Source organism: Pseudophryne corroboree, chromosome 4 (genome assembly GCF_028390025.1).
Source record: "Pseudophryne corroboree isolate aPseCor3 chromosome 4, aPseCor3.hap2, whole genome shotgun sequence".
In the NCBI taxonomy this organism is placed as follows: Eukaryota; Metazoa; Chordata; class Amphibia; order Anura; family Myobatrachidae; genus Pseudophryne; species Pseudophryne corroboree.
The window spans coordinates 496448795-496475177 of record NC_086447.1 but is presented as its reverse complement, the minus strand read 5'-3'; positions in this window follow the sequence as shown (position 1 = coordinate 496475177).

Below are 26383 nucleotides of genomic sequence, written 5' to 3'. Positions count from 1 at the left end.
GGGGGATGCTGTCTGCCGTAATGTGTAAAAAGGGGGCGCTGTCTGCTGTAATGTGTAAAAAATGGGACTCTGGGGGTAATTCCAAGTTGATCGCAGCAGGAAATTTTTTAGCAGTTGGGCAAAACCATGTGCACTGCAGGGGGGGCAGATATAACATGTGCAGAGAGAGTTAGATTAGGGTGGGTTATTTTGTTTCTGTGCAGGGTAAATACTGGCTGCTTTATTTTTACACTGCAATTTAGATTGCAGATTGAACTCACCACACCCAAATCTATCTCTCTCTGCAAATGTTATATCTGCCTCCCCTGCAGTGCACATGGTTTTGCCCAACTGCTAACAAAGTTCCTGCTGCGATCAACTCAGAATTACCCCCTCTGTCTGCCGTAATGTGTAAAAAGGGGATGCTGCCTGCCGTAATGTGTTCAAAGGGGACTCTGTCTGCTGCAATGTGTAAAAAATGGGACTCTGTCAGCCGTAATGTGTAAAAAGAGGACGCTGTCTGCAGTAATGTGTAAATAATGGACTCTGCCTGCCATAATGTGTAAAAAAGGGGACTCTGTCTGCCGTAATGTGTAAAAAGGGGGACGCTGTCTGCCGTAATGTGTAAAAATGGGGGCGCTGTCTGCTGTAATGTGTAAAAATGGGAATCTGTCTGCCGTAATGTGTAAAAAAGGGAAAGCTGTCTGCTGTAATGTGTAAAAAAATGGGACTCTGTCTGCTGTAATGTGTAAAAAGGGGATGCTGCCTGCCGTAATGTGTAAAAAGGGGACGCTGTCTGCAGTAATGTGTAAAAAATGGGACTCTGCCTGCCGTAATGTGTAAAAAAAGGGACTCTGTCTGCCGTAATGTGTAAAAAGGGGGCTCTGTCTGCCGTAATGTGTAAAAAATGTGACTCTGCCTGCCATAATGTGTAAAAAAAGGGGACTCTGCCGTAATGTGTAAAAAGGGGGACGCTGTCTGCCGTAATGTGTAAAAAGGGGGCGCTGTCTGCTGTAATGTGTAAAAAATGTGACTCTGGGGGTAATTCCAAGTTGATCACAGCAGGAAATTTTTTAGCAGTTGGGCAAAACCATGTGCACTGCAGGGGAGGGCAGATATAACATGTGCAGAGAGAGTTAGATTAGGGTGGGTTATTTTGTTTCTGTGCAGGGTAAATACTGGCTGCTTTATTTTTACACTGCAATTTAGATTGCAGATTGAATTCACCACACCCAAATCTATCTCTCTCTGCAAATGTTATATCTGCCTCCCCTGCAGTGCACATGGTTTTGACCAACTGCTAACAAAGTTCCTGCTGCGATCAACTCAGAATTACCCCCTCTGTCTGCCGTAATGTGTAAAAAGGGGATGCTGCCTGCCGTAATGTGTTCAAAGGGGACTCTGTCTGCTGCAATGTGTAAAAAATGGGACTCTGTCTGCCGTAATGTGTAAAAAGGGGACGCTGTCTGCAGTAATGTGTAAATAATGGACTCTGCCTGCCATAATGTGTAAAAAAGGGGACTCTGTCTGCCGTAATGTGTAAAAAGGGGGACGCTGTCTGCCGTAATGTGTAAAAAGGAGGCGCTGTCTGCCGTAATGTGTAAAAAAGGGAATGCTGTCTGCCGTAATGTGTAAAAAATGGGACTCTGTCTGCCGTAATATGTAAAAAGGGACGCGGTCTGCCGTAATGTGTAAAAAAGGGAACGCTGTCTGCCGTAATGTGTAAAAAAATGGGACTCTGTCTGCCGTAATGTGTAAAAAGGGGATGCTGCCTGCCGTAATGTGTAAAAAGGGGCGCTGTCTGCTGTAATGTGTAAAAAGGGGACTCTGTTTGCCGTAATGTGTAAAAAAGGGAATGCTGTCTGCCGTAATGTGTAAAAAAATGGGACTCTGTCTGCCGTAATATGTAAAAAGGGACGCTGTCTGCCGTAATGTGTAAAAAGGGGATGCTGCCTGCCGTAATGTGTAAAAAATGGGACTCTGTCTGCCGTAATGTGTAAAAATGGGAACGCTGTCTGCTGTAATGTGTAAAAAATGGGACTCTGTCTGCTGTAATGTGTAAAAAGGGGATGCTGCCTGCCGTAATGTGTAAAAAGGGGACGCTGTCTGCAGTAATGTGTAAAAAATGGGACTCTGCCTGCCGTAATGTGTAAAAAAGGGGACTCTGTCTGCCGTAATGTGTAAAAAGGGGGCTCTGTCTGCCGTAATGTGTAAAAAATGGGACTCTGCCTGCCATAATGTGTAAAAAAGGGGACTCTGCCGTAATGTGTAAAAAGGGGGCGCTGTCTGCTGTAATGTGTAAAAAATGTGACTCTGGGGGTAATTCCAAGTTGATCACAGCAGGAAATTTTTTAGCAGTTGGGCAAAACCATGTGCACTGCAGGGGGGGGGCAGATATAACATGTGCAGAGAGAGTTAGATTAGGGTGGGTTATTTTGTTTCTGTGCAGGGTAAATACTGGCTGCTTTATTTTTACACTGCAATTTAGATTGCAGATTGAATTCACCACACCCAAATCTATCTCTCTCTGCAAATGTTATATCTGCCTCCCCTGCAGTGCACATGGTTTTGCCCAACTGCTAACAAAGTTCCTGCTGCGATCAACTCAGAATTACCCCCTCTGTCTGCCGTAATGTGTAAAAAGGGGATGCTGCCTGCCGTAATGTGTTCAAAGGGGACTCTGTCTGCTGCAATGTGTAAAAAATGGGACTCTGTCTGCCGTAATGTGTAAAAAGGGGACGCTGTCTGCAGTAATGTGTAAATAATGGACTCTGCCTGCCATAATGTGTAAAAAAGGGGACTCTGTCTGCCGTAATGTGTAAAAAGGGGGACGCTGTCTGCCGTAATGTGTAAAAAGGGGGCGCTGTCTGCCGTAATGTGTAAAAAAGGGAATGCTGTCTGCCGTAATGTGTAAAAAATGGGACTCTGTCTGCCGTAATATGTAAAAAGGGACGCGGTCTGCCGTAATGTGTAAAAAAGGGAACGCTGTCTGCCGTAATGTGTAAAAAATGGGACTCTGTCTGCCGTAATGTGTAAAAAGGGGATGCTGCCTGCCGTAATGTGTAAAAAGGGGCGCTGTCTGCTGTAATGTGTAAAAAGGGGACTCTGTTTGCCGTAATGTGTAAAAAAGGGAATGCTGTCTGCCGTAATGTGTAAAAAAATGGGACTCTGTCTGCCGTAATATGTAAAAAGGGACGCTGTCTGCCGTAATGTGTAAAAAGGGGATGCTGCCTGCCGTAATGTGTAAAAAATGGGACTCTGTCTGCCGTAATGTGTAAAAATGGGAACGCTGTCTGCTGTAATGTGTAAAAAATGGGACTCTGTCTGCTGTAATGTGTAAAAAGGGGATGCTGCCTGCCGTAATGTGTAAAAAGGGGACGCTGTCTGCAGTAATGTGTAAAAAATGGGACTCTGCCTGCCGTAATGTGTAAAAAAGGGGACTCTGTCTGCCGTAATGTGTAAAAAGGGGCTCTGTCTGCCGTAATGTGTAAAAAATGGGACTCTGCCTGCCATAATGTGTAAAAAAGGGGACTCTGCTGTAATGTGTAAAAAGGGGGACGCTGTCTGCCGTAATGTGTAAAAAGGGGGCGCTGTCTGCTGTAATGTGTAAAAAATGGGACTCTGGGGGTAATTCCAAGTTGATCGCAGCAGGAATTTTTTTAGCAGTTGGGCAAAACCATGTGCACTGCAGGGGGGGCAGATATAACATGTGCAGAGAGAGTTAGATTAGGGTGGGTTATTTTGTTTCTGTGCAGGGTAAATACTGGCTGCTTTATTTTTACACTGCAATTTAGATTGCAGATTGAACTCACCACACCCAAATCTATCTCTCTCTGCAAATGTTATATCTGCCTCCCCTGCAGTGCACATGGTTTTGCCCAACTGCTAACAAAGTTCCTGCTGCGATCAACTCAGAATTACCCCCTCTGTCTGCCGTAATGTGTAAAAAGGGGATGCTGCCTGCCGTAATGTGTTCAAAGGGGACTCTGTCTGCTGCAATGTGTAAAAAATGGGACTCTGTCAGCCGTAATGTGTAAAAAGAGGACGCTGTCTGCAGTAATGTGTAAATAATGGACTCTGCCTGCCATAATGTGTAAAAAAGGGGACTCTGTCTGCCGTAATCTGTAAAAAGGGGGACGCTGTCTGCCGTAATGTGTAAAAATGGTGGCGCTGTCTGCTGTAATGTGTAAAAATGGGACTCTGTCTGCCGTAATGTGTAAAAAAGGGAACGCTGTCTGCTGTAATGTGTAAAAAAAATGGGACTCTGTCTGCTGTAATGTGTAAAAAGGGGATGCTGCCTGCCGTAATGTGTAAAAAGGGGACGCTGTCTTCAGTAATGTGTAAAAAATGGGACTCTGCCTGCCGTAATGTGTAAAAAAAGGGACTCTGTCTGCCGTAATGTGTAAAAAGGGGGCTCTGTCTGCCGTAATGTGTAAAAAATGGGACTCTGCCTGCCATAATGTGTAAAAAAGGGGACTCTGCCGTAATGTGTAAAAAGGGGGACGCTGTCTGCCGTAATGTGTAAAAAGGGGGCGCTGTCTGCTGTAATGTGTAAAAAATGGGACTCTGGGGGTAATTCCAAGTTGATCACAGCAGGAAATTTTTTAGCAGTTGGGCAAAACCATGTGCACTGCAGGGGGGGGCAGATATAACATGTGCAGAGAGAGTTAGATTAGGGTGGGTTATTTTGTTTCTGTGCAGGGTAAATACTGGCTGCTTTATTTTTACACTGCAATTTAGATTGCAGATTGAATTCACCACACCCAAATCTATCTCTCTCTGCAAATGTTATATCTGCCTCCCCTGCAGTGCACATGGTTTTGCCCAACTGCTAACAAAGTTCCTGCTGCGATCAACTCAGAATTACCCCCTCTGTCTGCCGTAATGTGTAAAAAGGGGATGCTGCCTGCCGTAATGTGTTCAAAGGGGACTCTGTCTGCTGCAATGTGTAAAAAATGGGACTCTGTCTGCCGTAATGTGTAAAAAGGGGACGCTGTCTGCAGTAATGTGTAAATAATGGACTCTGCCTGCCATAATGTGTAAAAAAGGGGACTCTGTCTGCCGTAATGTGTAAAAAGGGGGACGCTGTCTGCCGTAATGTGTAAAAATGGGGCGCTGTCTGCCGTAATGTGTAAAAAAGGGAATGCTGTCTGCCGTAATGTGTAAAAAATGGGACTCTGTCTGCCGTAATATGTAAAAAGGGACGCGGTCGACTTCCGGTTCCGGCATGGGAGAGTGAGCAGCCTCCCTTGTCAGCTCCGTTCCTCAACTCACCTGCAAGAACCGTAGCCCTGTTTACCAAGGGAAGACACCGCTCCCGGTCCCCACGCAGAACAGAGGGGACGATGGACAAGTTTTTAAATTCATCACCCTCTCCGAAAACATCCCCGCAGTCGCAGCCGCCGAGACAAGAGAAGCGCCGGGGAGATCACAATATGGCGCCGGGCGGCGATAACACGCCGGGGACGCCGGTGCACAAGAAATCTATTGTGGAGCCTGCAGTGGATTCTCCTTTGGCTACAGAAGGTTCAGGTACTCTTTCCTCCTCCTATGAGGATATGGTTTTGGCTATTAAGTCCACTATGACACCTTTATTGCAAAAGGCAGTTACCGATATTACGTCACAGCTGCAGGATTTAACCAGTCGTGTGTCAGTCACTGAAAGGCACTTAAGTGAAAATATGGATGATATTACTGCTTTGCAGAAATCTGTCAGGGCCCTGGAAATTGATAATAAACGCTTGGCAGAGAAGCTTGATAGTTTTGAAAACAGGGCCAGAAGAAAAAATTTAAGAATTACAGGTCTCCCTGAGACACTTAAGGGAGTTCCCTTAGAGCAATTTATCCACACTACTCTTCCTAAGTTGCTGCACGTGGAAGCAGCGTGCGCTGATATTTCTATAGAACGTGCTCATAGAGTGGGAGATATTTCAAAAGCATCTGCACAGAAACCGAGAGTAGTTGTTTTCAAGACTCTAAATTTCCTGCATAAGCAAGTTATATGGAAGGCGTCTCGTAAACTTCACCCCATTCAATGGGAAGGACATAACATTCGGATTTATCAAGATTTTTCGGTGGAACTATCCAAACTGAGACGTTCTTTTTCTGATGTTTGCACTACCTTGGTTCGGGCAAATAGGAAATTCATCATGTTTTTCCCGGCGCGTCTCCGTATATTTACTGGCGCATCATATTCTGATTTTACAACACCAGAAGATGCAGCGGCATTTTTAAAGGAAGAATCCTCTGAGAAAGAAGATGGTGATATTGCTGATGATGTGGTTGACTGATATCGGGACTACCCGGAGTATCTATGCTGATATACAAATATAAGTGGTATATTTTTTGGTTAAAGGATGCGGTATTTTAAACTACATGTCTATGACACCTTTAACGAGATTTAGCCATAGTATCTTTGCTTACCTGTTCTTTTTTTAAAATTATAGATACTAGGCTATAGGTAATCAATACCATTTGTTTTTGGTATAAAGAAGGAGCGGAGCTGAGCCGTTTTGTATTTTTATGTTGATGTTATTATGCTTACTATTTGCGACCTTAGTGTCGCAGATGGTAGAAATTGGCTGGAAGTCCAGTTTGGTTCAGGTTAAGATTAGTACTGCTCATAGTGATAGGTTATATATGTTTGTCCTTTTTATATTTATTTTTCCCTCATGTGTTTTCCTTCCCCCTCTATCCTATTCTTGCCGATTTAAACAATATCAGATTACTTTCAGACTTGTATATGATAATGTCTCTTAGAATAGGATCACTCAATATTAGAGGTATACACACACCTGCAAAAAGACGTAGACTTCTTGTATATCTTAATAAGTTGTCTATTGATTTGATATGCCTTCAGGAAACCCATTTAAAAAACCCGGAAGCGAATAAATTAAAAATGTTAGGTTGGGACTTATTAGCTGTAGCTTCTTACAATACTAAATCACGAGGTGTAATTGTTTTAGGGAAAAAATCATTGAATAGTAAAGTTTTATCTGTCTATCCTGATCCGGAAGGCAGATCTGTGGTACTCACTGTAGAAATACAGGGAAGCATATTCTCTATATGTAATGTTTATGCTCCAAATCAATATAGCAAATTCTTTTTTACTTCGTTATTGGCTAAACTTCATACCTATGATCCAGCTTCTTTAATTGTCTGTGGAGATTTTAATTTAATTTCATCTTCTTTCCTCGACCGTTCCCCAGCCCCAAAATCCCCGATTGTCCTCCCAAAAATAGGGGTTCCATTTTTTGTTAAAACTCTTAACCTAGTAGTTGATACATGGCGAGCAGTTTACCCAACTGAGAGGGAGTTTACATGTCTCTCCATGACTCATAATACCTGCTCTAGGATTGATTATGTTTTGATTGCGGAACCTTTATTTACAAAAATTTCTTCTGTAACTATCGAGTCTCCTATATTGTCAGATCATGGTATGGTATGGATTACCTTGGATCTCGGGAAGTCTGCTGATAATAAACCCCTGTGGAAATTCCCAGTACATCTTGTTAAAGCTAGGGGGTTTAAGGTATTTTTAGAAACAATATGGGAAAAATATCAAACACATAATTCTGATTGTGCTATATCTAATCCTTCCAATTTTTGGATGGCAGCCAAAGCTGTGTTACGTGGTGAATTAATCGAATATTCTTCCCGAATTAATAGGCGGCGGAATGCTTCCTACTTGGATCTACAAGATAAGCTTACTAATGCTTTTCAATTATTTAAACAGACCCCATCCTTAGAGAACAAAAATCGCTATAATGAAGCTAAAACTCATTTTTTAGAGCTTTTACAAACAAGTGGCGATAAATATTATTTTAATGTGAACTCCAAATATTATAAGTTTGGTAATAAGAATGGTAGACTTCTTACAAATTTATTACATGGTTCTCGGAAACGAAATGTGATTAGGCCCTTATTGAAATCAGATGGAACCTTTACTGATTCTGATTCTCACATACTAGATGTCATGAAATCTTTCTATAAAGATCTTTATTCAGTACCTACACGCCCCATCAGTGTTCCCATTGTTCCTGATGTCTCGGAAACCACCCCCTCTATTTCTGTTTCTCTTTCTTCTACTTCTTCTCCTTCGTCTGCTTATTGGGAATTACTTCAACTTCCACATCTACCAGATTCCTTTTTTCCTGCTTTGATAGCTCCTGTAACCCCTTTAGAGGTTATAGGGGTTATCAAGCGATTGAAATTGTTTAAGGCACCAGGCCCAGATGGGTTTTCCAATGAATTTTTTCGTATTTTATCTACACATGTTGCTGGTCCATTGACAGCGTTGTTTAATGGGATTATGGATGGGGGAGCTCTCCCTGCTCACTTCTCGGATGCCATCATTAAAGTTTTACCGAAAGAGGGACGTGATTTGAATTTGCCAGGGTCTTATAGACCAATCTCGCTATTAAATACTGATTATAAAATTTTTACTAAATTGTTGGCGGAAAGATTAAAACCCATTCTTCCGGTTTTGATACATAAGGATCAAACCGGTTTTATAACAGGAAGGCATTCGGTGGTGAATGTGCGGAGGGTTCTCACATCCATATTCCATGTAACATCTAATCCCACCTTGAGATCTGCCCCACATATGATAGTAACCTTAGATGCAGAAAAAGCGTTTGACTTAGTATTATGGCCCCACCTATTTCGTACATTAGAAAAATTTGGTTTTCCTTCTTATTTTATTAATATCCTTCGTGCTTTATATTCTTCCCCGCAGTCACAAATAGCATGTAATGGGCTTTTATCATCTGCTTTTACACTAGAGAGGGGGACGCGTCAGGGATGTCCTTTATCCCCTCTCCTTTTCGCCATTGCTATAGAACCCCTTGCTGTAGCTGTACGTACTTCTCCTTTGATTCATGGGATTAAAATTGGGGGGGAGGAATTGAAGATAGGATTATTCGCTGATGACACTCTTTTATTTCTCTCTGAACCTAAACAATCTTTACCTTCCTTACTTTATTTACTTGATTCATTTGGGGTGGTTTCCGGATATAAAATTAATAAATCCAAGTCGGAGGTATTATTGCTGGGAGGTTCTAATCCAGAGTTTCTGAAGTCTTTACCAATGCCATTTTCGATAGCTCCATCTAGGTTTAAGTATTTAGGGGTCCATATATGTGCAGATTTAACCCAATTATATTCGGCAAATTTTTCTACAACAATTACCAAAATCACTACAAAACTTGAGTCATGGAGAGACTTACCTCTCTCTCTTTTGGGACGGTTAGCTATAATTCGGTCTATTATCTTTCCAAAAATTTTTTATTATATGCAACAATTACCGATTGCCATACGTAAATTGGATATTAAGAGATTAGATAAATTATTTTCTGATTTTATTTGGCAGCATAAACGCCCGAGAATATCGCGAGCAAAACTCATTACCTCTAAAAGTAAAGGTGGGTTGGGATACCCAGATCTGGAAGCATATTCTCAAGCAGTGTTCTTTCGTTATATTAGTGCCTGGATACTAAATAAAGATCAATATGTAGATTTAGCGTTGGATTTAGCAGCTTTCTCCCCTTATTCTCCTAGTGCCCTTTTACAAACTAAATGGCTTTCTATCCCACTAAATCTTAGAAGCCATATTTTGTTCGTAGATACATATAAAGCATGGATTGGGCTAAATAAAAGATGTAGGTCCAATCCTTTTGTTACTCCTTTTATCCCTCTGTGGGGTAACCCGTCATTTTCACCATCACTTTCGAACTCATGGTTTGATGTTTGGAAAACAAAAGGATTGGATCTGTCGTGCAAAGTTTTTGATCCGGGTGGTTCTTTACTTACCTTCCAAGAGTTATGTTATAAATTCTCCCTACCGAGTTCACATAGGTTTATGTACTTCCAAATGAGACACTTTTTAACATCTATTAAGGCACCTAAACCTTTTACTGGGAACCGAAAGGTTACTGTATCTCAGATCAAATCTATTGACACAATGTTATATTTTCTGCTTGAAAAAGATTACAAAGTGAAATACTTATATAATGTTATAATCAGCTCTGTGGAGCATGTACATTGGCAAGAGTTGGTTCGGAAATGGACACGGGATATTCCATTGTTAGTTGATATTCAAGATTTGACTGAGATGTATTCCTACTCACTTAAGGTACTACAATCAGCCTATTTACAAGAAGTCCATATCCAAACACTACATAGGGCGTACATTACTCCATATCAAAGACGGTATATGGCTAAAGACGAATTGGGACATTGTATAAAATGTAGAACTGTAGTGGCAGATTTCTTCCACTGCATATGGGACTGTTTTAAACTACGTAAATTTTGGTGCAAGATACTGAACTTTATTAATAAAATGTTTGATCTTGATTTACAACTTGACCCTATGGCTTGCTTAGGGTTCAGTTTTAAAAACTGGAATTTAACGGGAAAAAAAAGATATATCTTTCCATTGTTGATTACAACACTGGTGGTATGTAAAAAATGCATATTATGCCATTGGATCAAGAAATCGGTACCTAGTCTTATGGAGGTCAAACAAAAACTACTTCAGATATTATATTATGAGCGGAAATATGCGGATGTTGACCTACTCGTGGGGGCTCAAAAGTTTTATTGTAAATGGGCTCCATTTGTTAGTACCTTAGATAGAGAAACTCGATTACATATATATAACTCTTTTGAATATTTTACTTTGGATATACATATGGTATCCTCTAATATGTGATTTTTAAAATTGGTGTACTCTGAGAGACATGTATTTCATGCGTATGCGTTTTATACTTTTTTTGATTATTTTAATAATTATGATATTGTGCTAAGGTAGTTGACGAATAGTATCTGATTTGTCCTCCCTATTCCCCTCTTTCCTCGCCTCCCTCCCGTGTCTTTGTCTTTGTTCCCACTTTATTTGTATGGTTTATTTCTATATGAATATCCCTGCATCACTATAAACTGGTATATACCAGTAATACTATGTTGATATACATTGGCAATTGTACTGGTGATATTTGGGATTAATGTTTGATTGTAAAGTATTTTGCTTCTTTTTCTGTATGTGCAAAAAATCTTTAATAAATATATTTAAAAAAAAAAAAAAAAGGGACGCGGTCTGCCGTAATGTTTAAAAAAGGGAACGCTGTCTGCTGTAATGTGTAAAAAATGGGACTCTGTCTGCCGTAATGTGTAAAAAGGGGATGCTGCCTGCCGTAATGTGTAAAAAGGGGACTCTGTCTGCTGCAATGTGTAAAAAGGGGACTCTGTCTGCCGTAATGTGTAAAAAAGGGAATGCTGTCTGCCGTAATGTGTAAAAAATGGGACTCTGTCTGCCGTAATATGTAAAAAGGGACGCTGTCTGCCGTAATGTGTAAAAAGGGGATGCTGCCTGCCGTAATGTGTAAAAAATAGGACTCTGTCTGCCGTAATGTGTAAAAAAGGGAACGCTGTCTGGTGTAATGTGTAAAAAATGGGACTCTGTCTGCTGTAATGTGTAAAAAGGGGATGCTGCCTGCCGTAATGTGTAAAAAAGGGACGCTGTCTGCAGTAATGTGTAAAAAATGGGACCCTGCCTGCCGTAATGTGTAAAAAGGGGACTCTGTCTGCCGTAATGTGTAAAAAGGGGGCTCTGTCTGCCGTAATGTGTAAAAAATGGTACTCTGCCTGCCATAATGTGTAAAAAAGGGGACTCTGCCGTAATGTGTAAAAAGGGGGACGCTGTCTGCCGTAATGTGTAAAAAGGGGGCGCTGTCTGCTGTAATGTGTAAAAAATTGGACTCTGTCTGCCGTAATGTGTAAAAAGGGGATGCTGCCTGCCGTAATGTGTTCAAAGGGGACTCTGTCTGCTGCAATGTGTAAAAAATGGGACTCTGTCTGCCGTAATGTGTAAAAAGGGGACGCTGTCTGCAGTAATGTATAAAAAATGGGACTCTGCCTGCCGTAATGTGTAAAAAAGGGGGACTCTGCCTGCCATAATGTGTAAAAAAGGGGACTCTATCTGCCGTAATGTGTAAAAAGGGGGACGCTGCCTGCCATAATGTGTAAAAAGGGGGCGCTGTCTGCCGTAATGTGTAAAAAAAGGAATGCTGTCTGCCGTAATGTGTAAAAATGGGGCTCTGTCTTCCGTAATGTGTAAAAAATGGGACTCTGTCTGCCGTAATATGTAAAAAGGGACGCTGTCTGCCGTAATGTGTAAAAAGGGGATGCTGCCTGCCGTAATGTGTAAAAATGGGGCTCTGTCTTCCGTAATGTGTAAAAAATGGGACTCTGTCTGCCGTAATGTGTAAAAAAGGGAACGCTGTAAGCTGTAATGTGTAAAAAATGGGACGCTGTCTGCCGTAATGTGTAAAAAGGGGGTGCTGCCTGCCGTAATGTGTTCAAAGGGGACTCTTTCTGCCGTAATGTGTAAAAAATGGGACTCTGTCTGCCGTAATGTGTAAAAAGGGGACGCTGTCTGCAGTAATGTGTAAAAATGGGACTCTGCCTGCCGTAATGTGTAAAAAGGGGGACACTGTCTGCCGTAATGTGTAAAAAGGGGGCGCTGTCTGCTGTAGTGTGTAAAAAAGGGAATGCTGTCTGCCATAATGTGTAAAAAATGGGACTCTGCCTGCCGTAATGTGTAAAAAAGGGGACTCTGTCTGCCGTAATGTGTAAAAAGGGGGCTCTGTCTGCCGTAATGTGTAAAAAATGGGACTCTGCCTGCCGTAATGTGTAAAAAAGGGGACTCTGTCTGCCGTAATGTGTAAAAAGGGGGCTCTGTCTGCCGTAATGTGTAAAAAATGGGACTCTGCCTGCCATAATGTGTAAAAAAGGGGACTCTGCCGTAATGTGTAAAAAGAGGACGCTGTCTGCAGTAATGTGTAAATAATGGACTCTGCCTGCCATATTGTGTAAAAAAGGGGACTCTGTCTGCCGTAATGTGTAAAAAGGGGGACGCTGTCTGCCGTAATGTGTAAAAATGGGGGCGCTGTCTGCTGTAATGTGTAAAAAAAATGGGACTCTGTCTGCTGTAATGTGTAAAAAGGGGATGCTGCCTGCCGTAATGTGTAAAAAGGGGACGCTGTCTGCAGTAATGTGTAAAAAATGGGACTCTGCCTGCCGTAATGTGTTAAAAAAAGGGACTCTGTCTGCCGTAATGTGTAAAAAGGGGGCTCTGTCTGCCGTAATGTGTAAAAAATGGGACTCTGCCTGCCATAATGTGTAAAAAAGGGGACTCTGCCGTAATGTGTAAAAAGGGGGACGCTGTCTGCCGTAATGTGTAAAAAGGGGGCGCTGTCTGCTGTAATGTGTAAAAAATGGGACTCTGGGGGTAATTCCAAGTTGATCACAGCAGGAAATTTTTTAGCAGTTGGGCAAAACCATGTGCACTGCAGGGGAGGGGGCAGATATAACATGTGCAGAGAGAGTTAGATTAGGGTGGGTTATTTTGTTTCTGTGCAGGGTAAATACTGGCTGCTTTATTTTTACACTGCAATTTAGATTGCAGATTGAATTCACCACACCCAAATCTATCTCTCTCTGCAAATGTTATATCTGCCTCCCCTACAGTGCACATGGTTTTGCCCAACTGCTAACAAAGTTCCTGCTGCGATCAACTCAGAATTACCCCCTCTGTCTGCCGTAATGTGTAAAAAGGGGATGCTGCCTGCCGTAATGTGTTCAAAGGGGACTCTGTCTGCTGCAATGTGTAAAAAATGGGACTCTGTCTGCCGTAATGTGTAAAAAGGGGACGCTGTCTGCAGTAATGTGTAAATAATGGACTCTGCCTGCCATAATGTGTAAAAAAGGGGACTCTGTCTGCCGTAATGTGTAAAAAGGGGGACGCTGTCTGCCGTAATGTGTAAAAAGGGGGACGCTGTCTGCCGTAATGTGTAAAAAGGGGGCGCTGTCTGCCGTAATGTGTAAAAAAGGGAATGCTGTCTGCCGTAATGTGTAAAAAATGGGACTCTGTCTGCCGTAATATGTAAAAAGGGACGCGGTCTGCCGTAATGTGTAAAAAAGGGAACGCTGTCTGCCGTAATGTGTAAAAAATGGGACTCTGTCTGCCGTAATGTGTAAAAAGGGGATGCTGCCTGCCGTAATGTGTAAAAAGGGGCGCTGTCTGCTGTAATGTGTAAAAAGGGGACTCTGTTTGCCGTAATGTGTAAAAAAGGGAATGCTGTCTGCCGTAATGTGTAAAAAAATGGGACTCTGTCTGCCGTAATATGTAAAAAGGGACGCTGTCTGCCGTAATGTGTAAAAAGGGGATGCTGCCTGCCGTAATGTGTAAAAAATGGGACTCTGTCTGCTGTAATGTGTAAAAATGGGAACGCTGTCTGCTGTAATGTGTAAAAAATGGGACTCTGTCTGCTGTAATGTGTAAAAAGGGGATGCTGCCTGCCGTAATGTGTAAAAAGGGGACGCTGTCTGCAGTAATGTGTAAAAAAATGGGACTCTGCCTGCCGTAATGTGTAAAAAAGGGGACTCTGTCTGCCGTAATGTGTAAAAAGGGGGACGCTGTCTGCCGTAATGTGTAAAAAGGAGGCGCTGTCTGCCGTAATGTGTAAAAAAGGGAATGCTGTCTGCCGTAATGTGTAAAAAATGGGACTCTGTCTGCCGTAATATGTAAAAAGGGACGCGGTCTGCCGTAATGTGTAAAAAAGGGAACGCTGTCTGCCGTAATGTGTAAAAAATGGGACTCTGTCTGCCGTAATGTGTAAAAAGGGGATGCTGCCTGCCGTAATGTGTAAAAAGGGGCGCTGTCTGCTGTAATGTGTAAAAAGGGGACTCTGTTTGCCGTAATGTGTAAAAAAGGGAATGCTGTCTGCCGTAATGTGTAAAAAAAATGGGACTCTGTCTGCCGTAATATGTAAAAAGGGACGCTGTCTGCCGTAATGTGTAAAAAGGGGATGCTGCCTGCCGTAATGTGTAAAAAATGGGACTCTGTCTGCCGTAATGTGTACAAATGGGAACGCTGTCTGCTGTAATGTGTAAAAAATGGGACTCTGTCTGCTGTAATGTGTAAAAAGGGGATGCTGCCTGCCGTAATGTGTAAAAAGTGGACGCTGTCTGCAGTAATGTGTAAAAAATGGGACTCTGCCTGCCGTAATGTGTAAAAAAGGGGACTCTGTCTGCCGTAATGTGTAAAAAGGGGGCTCTGTCTGCCGTAATGTGTAAAAAATGGGACTCTGCCTGCCATAATGTGTAAAAAAGGGGACTCTGCCGTAATGTGTAAAAAGGGGGACGCTGTCTGCTGTAATGTGTAAAAAATGGAACACTGGGGGTAATTCCAAGTTGATCGCAGCAGGAAATTTTTTAGCAGTTGGGCAAAACCATGTGCACTGCAGGGGGGGCAGATATAACATGTGCAGAGAGAGTTAGATTAGGGTGGGTTATTTTGTTTCTGTGCAGGGTAAATACTGGCTGCTTTATTTTTACACTGCAATTTAGATTGCAGATTGAACTCACCACACCCAAATCTATCTCTCTCTGCAAATGTTATATCTGCCTCCCCTGCAGTGCACATGGTTTTGCCCAACTGCTAACAAAGTTCCTGCTGCGATCAACTCAGAATTACCCCCTCTGTCTGCCGTAATGTGTAAAAAGGGGATGCTGCCTGCCGTAATGTGTTCAAAGGGGACTCTGTCTGCTGCAATGTGTAAAAAATGGGACTCTGTCAGCCGTAATGTGTAAAAAGAGGACGCTGTCTGCAGTAATGTGTAAATAATGGACTCTGCCTGCCATAATGTGTAAAAAAGGGGACTCTGTCTGCCGTAATGTGTAAAAAGGGGGACGCTGTCTGCCGTAATGTGTAAAAATGGGGGCGCTGTCTGCTGTAATGTGTAAAAATGGGACTCTGTCTGCCGTAATGTGTAAAAAAAGGAACGCTGTCTGCTGTAATGTGTAAAAAAATGGGACTCTGTCTGCTGTAATGTGTAAAAAGGGGATGCTGCCTGCCGTAATGTGTAAAAAGGGGACGCTGTCTGCAGTAATGTGTAAAAAATGGGACTCTGCCTGCCGTAATGTGTAAAAAAAGGGACTCTGTCTGCCGTAATGTGTAAAAAGGGGGCTCTGTCTGCCGTAATGTGTAAAAAATGGGACTCTGCCTGCCATAATGTGTAAAAAAGGGGACTCTGCCGTAATGTGTAAAAAGGGGGACGCTGTCTGCCGTAATGTGTAAAAAGGGGGCGCTGTCTGCTGTAATGTGTAAAAAATGGGACTCTGGGGGTAATTCCAAGTTGATCACAGCAGGAAATTTTTTAGCAGTTGGGCAAAACCATGTGCACTGCAGGGGGGGGCAGATATAACATGTGCAGAGAGAGTTAGATTAGGGTGGGTTATTTTGTTTCTGTGCAGGGTAAATACTGGCTGCTTTATTTTTACACTGCAATTTAGATTGCAGATTGAATTCACCACACCCAAATCTATCTCTCTCTGCAAATGTTATATCTGCCTCCCCTGCAGTGCACATGGTTTTGCCCAACTGCTAACAAAGTTCCTGCTGCGATCAACTCAGAATTACCCCCTCTGTCTGCCGTAATGTGTAAAAAGGGGATGCTGCCTGCCGTAATGTGTTCAAAGGGGACTCTGTCTGCTGCAATGTGTAAAAAATGGGACTCTGTCTGCCGTAATGTGTAAAAAGGGGACGCTGTCTGCAGTAATGTGTAAATAATGGACTCTGCCTGCCATAATGTGTAAAAAAGGGGACTCTGTCTGCCGTAATGTGTAAAAAGGGGGACGCTGTCTGCCGTAATGTGTAAAAAGGGGGCGCTGTCTGCCGTAATGTGTAAAAAAGGGAATGCTGTCTGCCGTAATGTGTAAAAAATGGGACTCTGTCTGCCGTAATATGTAAAAAGGGACGCGGTCTGCCGTAATGTGTAAAAAAGGGAACGCTGTCTGCCGTAATGTGTAAAAAATGGGACTCTGTCTGCCGTAATGTGTAAAAAGGGGATGCTGCCTGCCGTAATGTGTAAAAAGGGGCGCTGTCTGCTGTAATGTGTAAAAAGGGGACTCTGTTTGCCGTAATGTGTAAAAAAGGGAATGCTGTCTGCCGTAATGTGTAAAAAAAATGGGACTCTGTCTGCCGTAATATGTAAAAAGGGACGCTGTCTGCCGTAATGTGTAAAAAGGGGATGCTGCCTGCCGTAATGTGTAAAAAATGTGACTCTGTCTGCCGTAATGTGTAAAAATGGGAACGCTGTCTGCTGTAATGTGTAAAAAATGGGACTCTGTCTGCTGTAATGTGTAAAAAGGGGATGCTGCCTGCCGTAATGTGTAAAAAGGGGACGCTGTCTGCAGTAATGTGTAAAAAATGGGACTCTGCCTGCCGTAATGTGTAAAAAAGGGGACTCTGTCTGCCGTAATGTGTAAAAAGGGGGCTCTGTCTGCCGTAATGTGTAAAAAGGGGGCTCTGTCTGCCGTAATGTGTAAAAAATGGGACTCTGCCTGCCATAATGTGTAAAAAAGGGGACTCTGCCGTAATGTGTAAAAAGGGGGACGCTGTCTGCTGTAATGTGTAAAAAGGGGGCGCTGTCTGCTGTAATGTGTAAAAAATGGGACTCTGGGGGTAATTCCAAGTTGATCGCAGCAGGAAATTTTTTAGCAGTTGGGCAAAACCATGTGCACTGCAGGGGGGGCAGATATAACATGTGCAGAGAGAGTTAGATTAGGGTGGGTTATTTTGTTTCTGTGCAGGGTAAATACTGGCTGCTTTATTTTTACACTGCAATTTAGATTGCAGATTGAACTCACCACACCCAAATCTATCTCTCTCTGCAAATGTTATATCTGCCTCCCCTGCAGTGCACATGGTTTTGCCCAACTGCTAACAAAGTTCCTGCTGCGATCAACTCAGAATTACCCCCTCTGTCTGCCGTAATGTGTAAAAAGGGGATGCTGCCTGCCGTAATGTGTTCAAAGGGGACTCTGTCTGCTGCAATGTGTAAAAAATGGGACTCTGTCAGCCGTAATGTGTAAAAAGAGGACGCTGTCTGCAGTAATGTGTAAATAATGGACTCTGCCTGCCATAATGTGTAAAAAAGGGGACTCTGTCTGCCGTAATGTGTAAAAAGGGGGACGCTGTCTGCCGTAATGTGTAAAAATGGGGGCGCTGTCTGCTGTAATGTGTAAAAATGGGACTCTGTCTGCCGTAATGTGTAAAAAAGGGAACGCTGTCTGCTGTAATGTGTAAAAAAAAAGGGACTCTGTCTGCTGTAATGTGTAAAAAGGGGATGCTGCCTGCCGTAATGTGTAAAAAGGGGACGCTGTCTGCAGTAATGTGTAAAAAATGGGACTCTGCCTGCCGTAATGTGTAAAAAAAGGGACTCTGTCTGCCGTAATGTGTAAAAAGGGGGCTCTGTCTGCCGTAATGTGTAAAAAATGGGACTCTGCCTGCCATAATGTGTAAAAAAGGGGACTCTGCCGTAATGTGTAAAAAGGGAATGCTGTCTGCCGTAATGTGTAAAAAAAATGGGACTCTGTCTGCCGTAATATGTAAAAAGGGACGCTGTCTGCCGTAATGTGTAAAAAGGGGATGCTGCCTGCCGTAATGTGTAAAAAATGTGACTCTGTCTGCCGTAATGTGTAAAAATGGGAACGCTGTCTGCTGTAATGTGTAAAAAATGGGACTCTGTCTGCTGTAATGTGTAAAAAGGGGATGCTGCCTGCCGTAATGTGTAAAAAGGGGACGCTGTCTGCAGTAATGTGTAAAAAATGGGACTCTGCCTGCCGTAATGTGTAAAAAAGGGGACTCTGTCTGCCGTAATGTGTAAAAAGGGGGCTCTGTCTGCCGTAATGTGTAAAAAGGGGGCTCTGTCTGCCGTAATGTGTAAAAAATGGGACTCTGCCTGCCATAATGTGTAAAAAAGGGGACTCTGCCGTAATGTGTAAAAAGGGGGACGCTGTCTGCTGTAATGTGTAAAAAGGGGGCGCTGTCTGCTGTAATGTGTAAAAAATGGGACTCTGGGGGTAATTCCAAGTTGATCGCAGCAGGAAATTTTTTAGCAGTTGGGCAAAACCATGTGCACTGCAGGGGGGGCAGATATAACATGTGCAGAGAGAGTTAGATTAGGGTGGGTTATTTTGTTTCTGTGCAGGGTAAATACTGGCTGCTTTATTTTTACACTGCAATTTAGATTGCAGATTGAACTCACCACACCCAAATCTATCTCTCTCTGCAAATGTTATATCTGCCTCCCCTGCAGTGCACATGGTTTTGCCCAACTGCTAACAAAGTTCCTGCTGCGATCAACTCAGAATTACCCCCTCTGTCTGCCGTAATGTGTAAAAAGGGGATGCTGCCTGCCGTAATGTGTTCAAAGGGGACTCTGTCTGCTGCAATGTGTAAAAAATGGGACTCTGTCAGCCGTAATGTGTAAAAAGAGGACGCTGTCTGCAGTAATGTGTAAATAATGGACTCTGCCTGCCATAATGTGTAAAAAAGGGGACTCTGTCTGCCGTAATGTGTAAAAAGGGGGACGCTGTCTGCCGTAATGTGTAAAAATGGGGGCGCTGTCTGCTGTAATGTGTAAAAATGGGACTCTGTCTGCCGTAATGTGTAAAAAAGGGAACGCTGTCTGCTGTAATGTGTAAAAAAAAAGGGACTCTGTCTGCTGTAATGTGTAAAAAGGGGATGCTGCCTGCCGTAATGTGTAAAAAGGGGACGCTGTCTGCAGTAATGTGTAAAAAATGGGACTCTGCCTGCCGTAATGTGTAAAAAAAGGGACTCTGTCTGCCGTAATGTGTAAAAAGGGGGCTCTGTCTGCCGTAATGTGTAAAAAATGGGACTCTGCCTGCCATAATGTGTAAAAAAGGGGACTCTGCCGTAATGTGTAAAAAGGGGGATGCTGTCTGCCGTAATGTGTAAAAAGGGGGCGCTGTCTGCTGTAATGTGTAAAAAATGGGACTCTGGGGGTAATTCCAAGTTGATCGCAGCAGGAAATTTTTTAGCAGTTGGGCAAAACCATGTGCACTGCAGGGGGGGGCAGATATAACATGTGCAGAGAGAGTTAGATTAGGGTGGGTTATTTTGTTTCTGTGCAGGGTAAATACTGGCTGCTTTATTTTTACACTGCAATTTAGATTGCAGATTGAATTCACCACACCCAAATCTATCTCTCTCTGCAAATGTTATATCTGCCTCCCCTGCAGTGCACATGGTTTTGCCCAACTGCTAACAAAGTTCCTGCTGCGATCAACTCAGAATTACCCCCTCTGTCTGCCGTAATGTGTAAAAAGGGGATGCTGCCTGCCATAATGTGTTCAAAGGGGACTCTGTCTGCTGCAATGTGTAAAAAATGGGACTCTGTCTGCCGTAATGTGTAAAAAGGGGACGCTGTCTGCAGTAATGTGTAAATAATGGACTCTGCCTGCCATAATGTGTAAAAAAGGGGACTCTGTCTGCCGTAATGTGTAAAAAGGGGGACGCTGTCTGCCGTAATGTGTAAAAAGGGGGCGCTGTCTGCTGTAATGTGTAAAAAAGGGAATGCTGTCTGCCGTAATGTGTAAAAAATGGGACTCTGTCTGCCGTAATATGTAAAAAGGGACGCGGTCTGCCGTAATGTTTAAAAAAGGGAACGCTGTCTGCTGTAATGTGTAAAAAATGGGACTCTGTCTGCCGTAATGTGTAAAAAGGGGATGCTGCCTGCCGTAATGTGTAAAAAGGGGACTCTGTCTGCTGCAATGTGTAAAAAGGGGACTCTGTCTGCCGTAATGTGTAAAAAAGGGAATGCTGTCTGCCGTAATGTGTAAAAAATGGGACTCTGTCTGCCGTATTATGTAAAAAGGGACGCTGTCTGCCGTATTGTGTAAAAAGGGGATGCTGCCTGCCGTAATGTGTAAAAAATAGGACTCTGTCTGCCATAATGTGTAAAAAAGGGAACGCTGTCTGGTGTAATGTGTAAAAAATGGGACTCTGTCTGCTGTAATGTGTAAAAAGGGGATGCTGCCTGCCGTAATGTGTAAAAAGGGGACGCTGTCTGCAGTAATGTGTAAAAAAATGGGACCCTGCCTGCCGTAATGTGTAAAAAGGGGACTCTGTCTGCCGTAATGTGTAAAAAGGGGGCTCTGTCTGCCGTAATGTGTAAAAAATGGTACTCTGCCTGCCATAATGTGTAAAAAAGGGGACTCTGCCGTAATGTGTAAAAAGGGGGACGCTGTCTGCCGTAATGTGTAAAAAGGGGGCGCTGTCTGCTGTAATGTGTAAAAAATTGGACTCTGTCTGCCGTAATGTGTAAAAAGGGGATGCTGCCTGCCGTAATGTGTTCAAAGGGGACTCTGTCTGCTGCAATGTGTAAAAAATGGGACTCTGTCTGCCGTAATGTGTAAAAAGGGGACGCTGTCTGCAGTAATGTATAAAAAATGGGACTCTGCCTGCCGTAATGTGTAAAAAAGGGGGACTCTGCCTGCCATAATGTGTAAAAAAGGGGACTCTGTCTGCCGTAATGTGTAAAAAGGGGGACGCTGCCTGCCATAATGTGTAAAAAGGGGGCGCTGTCTGCCGTAATGTGTAAAAAAAGGAATGCTGTCTGCCGTAATGTGTAAAAATGGGGCTCTGTCTTCCGTAATGTGTAAAAAATGGGACTCTGTCTGCCGTAATATGTAAAAAGGGACGCTGTCTGTCGTAATGTGTAAAAAGGGGATGCTGCCTGCCGTAATGTGTAAAAATGGGGCTCTGTCTTCCGTAATGTGTAAAAAATGGGACTCTGTCTGCCGTAATGTGTAAAAAAGGGAACGCTGTAAGCTGTAATGTGTAAAAAATGGGGCGCTGTCTGCCGTAATGTGTAAAAAGGGGGTGCTGCCTGCCGTAATGTGTTCAAAGGGGACTCTTTCTGCCGTAATGTGTAAAAAATGGGACTCTGTCTGCCGTAATGTGTAAAAAGGGGACGCTGTCTGCAGTAATGTGTAAAAATGGGACTCTGCCTGCCGTAATGTGTAAAAAGGGGGACACTGTCTGCCGTAATGTGTAAAAAGGGGGACACTGTCTGCCGTAATGTGTAAAAAGGGGGACACTGTCTGCCGTAATGTGTAAAAAGGGGGCGCTGTCTGCTGTAGTGTGTAAAAAGGGGACTCTGTCTGCTGTAATGTGTAAAAAAGGGAATGCTGTCTGCCATAATGTGTAAAAAATGGGACTCTGCCTGCCGTAATGTGTAAAAAAGGGGACTCTGTCTGCCGTAATGTGTAAAAAGGGGGCTCTGTCTGCCGTAATGTGTAAAAAATGGGACTCTGCCTGCCGTAATGTGTAAAAAAGGGGACTCTGTCTGCCATAATGTGTAAAAAAGGGGACTCTGCCGTAATGTGTAAAAAGGGGGACGCTGTCTGCCGTAATGTGTAAAAAGGGAGCGCTGCCTGCTGTAATGTGTAAAAAATAGGACTCTGGGGGTAATTCCAAGTTGATCACAGCAGGAAATTTTTTAGCAGTTGGGCAAAACCATGTGCACTGCAGGGGAGGGGGCAGATATAACATGTGCAGAGAGAGTTAGATTAGGGTGGGTTATTTTGTTTCTGTGCAGGGTAAATACTGGCTGCTTTATTTTTACACTGCAATTTAGATTGCAGATTGAATTCACCACACCCAAATCTATCTCTCTCTGCAAATGTTATATCTGCCTCCCCTACAGTGCACATGGTTTTGCCCAACTGCTAACAAAGTTCCTGCTGCGATCAACTCAGAATTACCCCCTCTGTCTGCCGTAATGTGTAAAAAGGGGATGCTGCCTGCCGTAATGTGTTCAAAGGGGACTCTGTCTGCTGCAATGTGTAAAAAATGGGACTCTGTCTGCCGTAATGTGTAAAAAGGGGACGCTGTCTGCAGTAATGTGTAAATAATGGACTCTGCCTGCCATAATGTGTAAAAAAGGGGACTCTGTCTGCCGTAATGTGTAAAAAGGGGGACGCTGTCTGCCGTAATGTGTAAAAAGGGGGCGCTGTCTGCCGTAATGTGTAAAAAAGGGAATGCTGTCTGCCGTAATGTGTAAAAAATGGGACTCTGTCTGCCGTAATATGTAAAAAGGGACGCGGTCTGCCGTAATGTGTAAAAAAGGGAACGCTGTCTGCCGTAATGTGTAAAAAGGGAATGCTGCCTGCCGTAATGTGTAAAAAGGGGCGCTGTCTGCTGTAATGTGTAAAAAGGGGACTCTGTTTGCCGTAATGTGTAAAAAAGGGAATGCTGTCTGCCGTAATGTGTAAAAAAATGGGACTCTGTCTGCCGTAATATGTAAAAAGAGACGCTGTCTGCCGTAATGTGTAAAAAGGGGATGCTGCCTGCCGTAATGTGTAAAAAATGGGACTCTGTCTGCCGTAATGTGTAAAAATGGGAACGCTGTCTGCTGTAATGTGTAAAAAATGGGACTCTGTCTGCTGTAATGTGTAAAAAGGGGATGCTGCCTGCCGTAATGTGTAAAAAGGGGACGCTGTCTGCAGTAATGTGTAAAAAAATGGGACTCTGCCTGCCGTAATGTGTAAAAAAGGGGACTCTGTCTGCCGTAATGTGTAAAAAGGGGGCTCTGTCTGCCGTAATGTGTAAAAAAATGGGACTCTGCCTGCCATAATGTGTAAAAAAGGGGACTCTGCCGTAATGTGTAAAAAGGGGGACGCTGTCTGCCGTAATGTGTAAAAAGGGGGCGCTGTCTGCTGTAATGTGTAAAAAATGGGACTCTGGGGGTAATTCCAAGTTGATCGCAGCAGGAAATTTTTTAGCAGTTGGGCAAAACCATGTGCACTGCAGGGGGGGCAGATATAACATGTGCAGAGAGAGTTAGATTAGGGTGGGTTATTTTGTTTCTGTGCAGGGTAAATACTGGCTGCTTTATTTTTACACTGCAATTTAGATTGCAGATTGAACTCACCACACCCAAATCTATCTCTCTCTGCAAATGTTATATCTGCCTCCCCTGCAGTGCACATGGTTTTGCCCAACTGCTAACAAAGTTCCTGCTGCGATCAACTCAGAATTACCCCCTCTGTCTGCCGTAATGTGTAAAAAGGGGATGCTGCCTGCCGTAATGTGTTCAAAGGGGACTCTGTCTGCTGCAATGTGTAAAAAATGGGACTCTGTCAGCCGTAATGTGTAAAAAGAGGACGCTGTCTGCAGTAATGTGTAAATAATGGACTCTGCCTGCCATAATGTGTAAAAAAGGGGACTCTGTCTGCCGTAATGTGTAAAAAGGGGGACGCTGTCTGCCGTAATGTGTAAAAATGGGGGCGCTGTCTGCCGTAATGTGTAAAAATGGGACTCTGTCTGCCGTAATGTGTAAAAAAGGGAACGCTGTCTGCTGTAATGTGTAAAAAATGGGACTCTGTCTGCTGTAATGTGTAAAAAGGGGATGCTGCCTGCCGTAATGTGTAAAAAGGGGACGCTGTCTGCAGTAATGTGTAAAAAATGGGACTCTGCCTGCCGTAATTTTTTTAAAAAAGGGACTCTGTCTGCCGTAATGTGTAAAAAGGGGGCTCTGTCTGCCGTAATGTGTAAAAAATGGGACTCTGCCTGCCATAATGTGTAAAAAAGGGGACTCTGCCGTAATGTGTAAAAAGGGGGACGCTGTCTGCCGTAATGTGTAAAAAGGGGGCGCTGTCTGCTGTAATGTGTAAAAAATGGGACTCTGGGGGTAATTCCAAGTTGATCGCAGCAGGAAATTTTTTAGCAGTTGGGCAAAACCATGTGCACTGCAGGGGGGGGCAGATATAACATGTGCAGAGAGAGTTAGATTAAGGTGGGTTATTTTGTTTCTGTGCAGGGTAAATACTGGCTGCTTTATTTTTACACTGCAATTTAGATTGCAGATTGAATTCACCACACCCAAATCTATCTCTCTCTGCAAATGTTATATCTGCCTCCCCTGCAGTGCACATGGTTTTGCCCAACTGCTAACAAAGTTCCTGCTGCGATCAACTCAGAATTACCCCCTCTGTCTGCCGTAATGTGTAAAAAGGGGATGCTGCCTGCCGTAATGTGTTCAAAGGGGACTCTGTCTGCTGCAATGTGTAAAAAATGGGACTCTGTCTGCCGTAATGTGTAAAAAGGGGACGCTGTCTGCAGTAATGTGTAAATAATGGACTCTGCCTGCCATAATGTGTAAAAAAGGGGACTCTGTCTGCCGTAATGTGTAAAAAGGGGGACGCTGTCTGCCGTAATGTGTAAAAAGGGGGCGCTGTCTGCCGTAATGTGTAAAAAAGGGAATGCTGTCTGCCGTAATGTGTAAAAAATGGGACTCTGTCTGCCGTAATATGTAAAAAGGGACGCGGTCTGCCGTAATGTTTAAAAAAGGGAACGCTGTCTGCTGTAATGTGTAAAAAATGGGACTCTGTCTGCCGTAATGTGTAAAAAGGGGATGCTGCCTGCCGTAATGTGTAAAAAGGGGACTCTGTCTGCTGCAATGTGTAAAAAGGGGACTCTGTCTGCCGTAATGTGTAAAAAAGGGAATGCTGTCTGCCGTAATGTGTAAAAAATGGGACTCTGTCTGCCGTGATATGTAAAAAGGGACGCTGTCTGCCGTAATGTGTAAAAAGGGGATGCTGCCTGCCGTAATGTGTAAAAAATAGGACTCTGTCTGCCGTAATGTGTAAAAAAGGGAACGCTGTCTGGTGTAATGTGTAAAAAATGGGACTCTGTCTGCTGTAATGTGTAAAAAGGGGATGCTGCCTGCCGTAATGTGTAAAAAGGGGACGCTGTCTGCAGTAATGTGTAAAAAATGGGACCCTGCCTGCCGTAATGTGTAAAAAGGGGACTCTGTCTGCCGTAATGTGTAAAAAGGGGGCTCTGTCTGCCGTAATGTGTAAAAAATGGTACTCTGCCTGCCATAATGTGTAAAAAAGGGGACTCTGCCGTAATGTGTAAAAAGGGGGACGCTGTCTGCCGTAATGTGTAAAAAGGGGGCGCTGTCTGCTGTAATGTGTAAAAAATTGGACTCTGTCTGCCGTAATGTGTAAAAAGGGGATGCTGCCTGCCGTAATGTGTTCAAAGGGGACTCTGTCTGCTGCAATGTGTAAAAAATGGGACTCTGTCTGCCGTAATGTGTAAAAAGGGGACGCTGTCTGCAGTAATGTATAAAAAATGGGACTCTGCCTGCCGTAATGTGTAAAAAAGGGGGACTCTGCCTGCCATAATGTGTAAAAAAGGGGACTCTGTCTGCCGTAATGTGTAAAAAGGGGGACGCTGCCTGCCATAATGTGTAAAAAGGGGGCGCTGTCTGCCGTAATGTGTAAAAAAAGGAATGCTGTCTGCCGTAATGTGTAAAAATGGGGCTCTGTCTTCCGTAATGTGTAAAAAATGGGACTCTGTCTGCCGTAATATGTAAAAAGGGACGCTGTCTGCCGTAATGTGTAAAAAGGGGATGCTGCCTGCCGTAATGTGTAAAAATGGGGCTCTGTCTTCCGTAATGTGTAAAAAATGGGACTCTGTCTGCCGTAATGTGTAAAAAGGGAACGCTGTAAGCTGTAATGTGTAAAAAAT